This window comes from Dryas octopetala, chromosome 3, assembly GCF_963921425.1.
Source record: "Dryas octopetala chromosome 3, drDryOcto1.1, whole genome shotgun sequence".
In the NCBI taxonomy this organism is placed as follows: domain Eukaryota; kingdom Viridiplantae; phylum Streptophyta; class Magnoliopsida; order Rosales; family Rosaceae; genus Dryas; species Dryas octopetala.
In genome coordinates, this window is record NC_141368.1 from 20,345,481 (window position 1) to 20,350,883 (window position 5,403).

General features: G+C 39.1%; 1 pseudogene across 1 annotated transcript; it reads left to right on the forward strand.

The window, feature by feature from the left end:
• Positions 1 to 267: 267 nt before the first annotated feature.
• On the forward strand, positions 268 to 5,126 carry LOC147291692 (putative disease resistance RPP13-like protein 1 pseudogene; annotated as a pseudogene). Its single transcript, XR_015121429.1, has 2 exons — positions 268 to 4,321; positions 4,414 to 5,126. The product of XR_015121429.1 is annotated as a putative disease resistance RPP13-like protein 1 pseudogene (transcript).
• Positions 5,127 to 5,403: the final 277 nt, after the last annotated feature.

Genomic DNA, 5,403 nt, shown 5'->3' on the forward strand with positions numbered 1-5,403 from the left:
AAGAGTGGCTAAGAGGTCATTATTTCATCTTTAGAGGATTGTGAAGATGAAGCATCTGATGAGTACTGTTTGAACTTTCAACGTTTTTTTTTTTCTCCTTAAGACTTGTTGCTCAGACCAAAAGAAAATTCCTAATAGACTACTACATATATATTTGAACTTTCTTTTTTCTCCTTAAGACTTGTTGTTACTGTGTGAAAACAATAATAGAGATGGCTGTTTAGGCATCTTTCCAAAAGAAAAAGCATAAATCCTTGGACATAGACAATTTGGACATGATATGGTTAGCCGTGTGGACCCACTGCATTACAAAAGCAATAGCTATAATCTTAAAACACTTCTGATTTCCTAGTTATTCTCCTACTTCATTGAAATCCTATCGACCCTTAGCAAAGAAGTGAAGAACCGAAGAGAAAAATGGCTCTGGTGGGAGAGGCTCTGCTCACTGCTTCCATCCAGGTGTTGTGTGACAGGATTGCTTCACGCGACTTCATCGACTTATTTCGGAGGAAGAAGCTCGACGATTCACTCCTGAAGAACCTGAAGATGACACTGTTGGTCCTTTCTGTTGTGCTCAATGATGCAGAGGAGAAGCAAATTGTGAAGCCTGCTGTGAGAGAGTGGCTTGATGAGCTCAAACATGCTGTCTTAGATGCAGAGGACTTGGTGGATGAGATCAACACTGAAGCTTTGAGATGCAAGGTGGAAGCTGAATATGATCAAACCCAGAAATTCACCAAGGTGTGGAACTTCCTCTCTACTTTTAATCCTTCTTGTCAAGGCATGAATACTAAGATATCAGGGTTATTGGAAAGATTAGAAATCCTTGCATACCAAAAAACTGTCCTCGGTCTCACAGAAGTTGTTGGAGGGAATCAGGTTTCACAAAGAACTCCAACAACTTACTTGGTCGATGAATCTTCTGTATGTGGTAGGGATGGAGATAAAAAAGAGTTAGAAAGACTGTTGTTTTCTGACCATGCAAGCTGTGATGTATCTGTCATTGCCATAGTTGGTATGGGCGGGGTTGGTAAGACAACCCTTGCTCGACTTCTTTACAACGATGACAAGGTGAAAGAGTATTTTACTCTTAAATCTTGGGCTTGTGTTTCTGAAGATTATGATGCTATAAGGGTAACTAAAACCCTTCTTGAGTCGATCACTAGAAAGCCTTGTGATATTACAAACTGGGATTTTCTTCAAGGTGAACTAACAGAACAAGTTAGGGGAAAAAAATTTTTATTTGTATTGGATGACCTTTGGAATGAGAATTCTATTGACTGGAAGTGCCTCCAGGCACCTTTTGCTTTTGGGGCAAGGGGAAGCAAGGTCATTGTAACTACACGGAATGAAAAAGTTGCATCAATCATGAATAATGTTCATATACAGTACTTGGAACCGTTGTCACTTGAAGATTGCTGGTTGTTACTTGCGAAACAGGCATTTGCAAATGAAAACCCCAGTGCACATCCCCACTTGCAAGAAATTGGCAAACAAATTGCACGTAAGTGTAATGGTTTGCCTCTGGCTGCAGAAGCACTTGGGGGTTTGTTACGTTGCAACAAAGATTATGGGGAATGGAATGGCATATTGAATAGCAATATTTGGCAGCTATCATACGATGATAAAAGTTATATTCTCCCCGCTCTAGGATTGAGCTACCATTATCTCCCGGCCCATTTAAAACAATGTTTTGTTTATTGTTCAATTTTTCCGAAGGACTATGAATTCAAGAAGGAAGACGTAGTTTTACTTTGGATGGCAGAAGGTTTGATTCCAAAAATTGATAATGGCACTAGAATGGAAGAGGTGGCTAAGAGATACTTTGATCAGATACTGTCACGATCACTATTTAAAAAGTCAAAAAATTCAAGTTTCACAATGCATGATCTCATTAATGACTTGGTTGTATTCATGGCTAAGGGATTTTGTTTTAGAATAGAAGGGAAGGAATCACATGAAGTTCCTAGAACAAGTCGTCATTTATCATATGTTCAAGAACAATTTGATACCGAGTCAAAATTTGAGCCATTATATGGGGTTAAGTGTTTGCGGACCTTCCTACCCTTAGTTTTGGAAACATCTTGGCAACAATATTATGTAAGCAAAAGAGTTTCACATGATTTCTTGCCAGCACAAAGATGTTTGCGGGTGCTGTCATTGTCAAAATATATCAATATCACCGAGTTACCTAATTCTATTGGTAATCTCATCCATTTGCGCTATTTAAATCTTTCCTCTACTGCAATAAAAAAGTTACCTGATATAGTGTGTTCTCTATGCAATTTAGAGACATTACTATTGTCAAATTGTACCTCTCTCATTGAATTGCCTGTAGATATGAGGAAATTGATTAACTTGTGTCATCTTGATATTCGTGAAACAAAAATAGACCAGATGCCATTACAAATGGGTAGACTAAAAAGTTTGAGAACATTGACTGCATTTGTTGTTGGCAATTCAACTGGGTCAAGCCTTACAGAATTGAGGGAGTTACCGCATCTTGGAGGAAACCTTTCTATTCGAAAGCTGCAAAATGTAGTTGATGCTATGGATGCCTTGCAGGCCAATTTGAAGGAAAAGAAAGATCTGAAGGAGTTGGTGTTGGAATGGGGTGAGGACACCAATGATCCCCAAAATGAGAGAGATGTACTTGAGAGGCTCCAGCCTCCCATAAATTTAGAGAAGTTGACCATTAGATTTTATGGTGGAACTTGCTTCCCAAATTGGTTGGGAGACTCTTCCTATTCTCAAATACAATTCATGTGTCTCAGTGAATGTAGTTATTGTTTGTCCTTGCCACCACTTGGGAAGCTACCCGCTCTCAAAGAGCTTTCTATAAAAAGGATGAAATTTCTTACGACTATCGGTGCTGAGTTCTATGGCAATGGGTCTTCTCTAATATTTCAGCCGTTTCAATCTCTGGAGAAGCTAGAATTTGAGGAGATGCTTGAATGGGAGGAATGGCAGCCAAGTGGAGGTCAATATCCAGATTTTCCTCGTCTCCAGGGGCTAAAATTAAAAAAGTGTCCGAAGCTGAGAGGAAACTTGCCTAATCATCTTCCTTGCTTGAAAAAACTTTCAGTGGAGAGGTGTGTGGTTCTATACGAAAGGGCCACTACAACCCTTAACATTGACTACTTACAACAATATTCTTTTGAAGAATTGAGGTTGATTGGATGCCCGCATCTGCTATCATTACTAGGTCAGAGAACAGAGTACATGTCATCTCTTGGGAACCTCAACATTCAAAATTTTGTTGATATATAGTGCTTGCCCAAGCAAATGGTGCATAGCAGCAATTGTCTTCTAGATTTGAGGCTCTATGATTGTCCATCCCTGTTGTCGTTCCCTAGAGATGGTCTACCTACTACGTTGAAAACACTTAATATAACAAATTGTAGGAGATTAGAATTCCTACCTCATGAGATGATGGCCAAATTGACATCGCTTCGGTATTTGTGGATATACGACAGCTGTGATTCACTGAGGTCCTTCCCGTTGGGCATTTTTCCCAAACTTAGCGATCTTTTTATAAGGGGCTGTGTGAATCTGGAATCCCTTTCCATTGAAGGAGTTGATGAAAATCTCAACACCTTGGATATCTCGGACTGTCCAAATCTGGTCTCTTTTCCCCACGGAGGTTTGCCCACTCCCAACCTGAATATATTTTTTGTCTGGCGATGCGAGAATTTGAAGTCATTGCCCGAACGAATTCACACCCTCACCTCCCTTCAATATTTGTACATATGGAATCTTCCAAATGTTGTGTCAATTGAAAAAGGGGGTTTGCCTCCCAACCTACGTAGATTTTCAGTCCAATATTGTGACAGACTGAGGCCTTCAGCGGAGTGGGGTTTGCAAGGACTTGTCTCCCTTCAAAGACTCCAGATTCAAGGAACTGAGCATCTGTTGGAGACGTTGCTCAAGGAACAGCTGCTCCCTACAACTCTCAACACTCTCTGGATCTCTGACCTAAGCCTGAAATCTTTGAACGGAAAGGGACTTCAACACCTCACTTCTCTTCAAAGCCTACAAATCTATGACTGTCCGAATCTCGAGCGCCTGCCAGGAGAAGCACTTCAACACCTCACTTCTCTTCAATGGCTAGATATCTATGACTGTCCGAGTCTTGAATCCCTTCCAGGAGAGGGTTTGCCGGCGTCTCTTTCTTTTCTGAGTATCTACAGATGTTCTTCAATTCTGAAAAAAAGATACTGTGAAAATAAGACAGGAGAAGATTGGGCCAAGATAGCTCGCATTCCTTGCATAAAGATAGATGAGGAAGTGATCATATGAGCACTCACAAAACCAGAGTCAGGTATGTACCTACCACCCCACCGCTTGTTTTTTATCTGTTAAATCAGAGTATCGGCTTATTGTTTTCTGAGCTTTTGGGCTTCACTTCTGTAGAAAGATTTTGGACAATGGATGGCCTTTGAATGGTGCTCTGACATGAATATGGTCTTTGAAAGGAGAGAATTGACCCAAGATTGCTCACATCCCCTGCATTGGCATTGATGGACCTTTAATTTCATGGGCCAAGACAAATAGACCATTCTTGCCCTTACAATATCAAATTTTCTATTGTTAATGCTGCTACTTAGTTACTTTGCTCCAGAAGTTTCAGTAGACAAATATATCTTTTGAATTCTTCCCTTACTCTATATTTATCACTCTCCAACAGTTGTGCTGTTTATACCTGTAACAATTTTGCTTGTAATTCCTCCTTCGTTACTTGATATGTGTGAAAATACTTGTAATGAGATATCCTATGCATGAAAAGGAAAACTTAATATTGTAATTTTCAATAATATAATTTAAAATAAGGTTAAACAAAACCAAGTTTAAAAACTGAACTGTGTGCTTGTGTTCTTGGCCACCCAAAATCACCAATATGCTTAGCAGAAGCTGGTGATCAGTGTTTTTGAATTTTTCTAACCTGTATATAACTAGTTAATTTTTGAAAAAATTAATTAATTTATCATTAAACAGCTCTGTGGTTCCTTTTGTGATGCTTATTATCTGAAGCTATTGGCTAATATATTTGAAAGAATTTGGATTTCTTAATTTTAACTACTCTGATACTGATGTTTTTCTTTTTCTCTTTTTGCTTGGGTTGTACTTGGTCAGTCATGGTGCCAACTGATATGTGCAAAGAGAGATGAAGTTAGGAAGAAGGTCCTTGGATTGGATTTGTCTGATTTGTGGCATCCATTTCTTTAATTTTTTTTTTTTTGTTTTGTTTTTTGTTTTTGGCTAGCATTCACATTTTTATATTTGGTTAATAGCATTCTTCTTTGAATGATGCAGAGACCACGAGAATTGAAGGCCATGGGAAGAATGGAAAGTGACTCCGAATGGAAGATATAATTCATACAGAATTTTGCAGAAGCAAAAGAC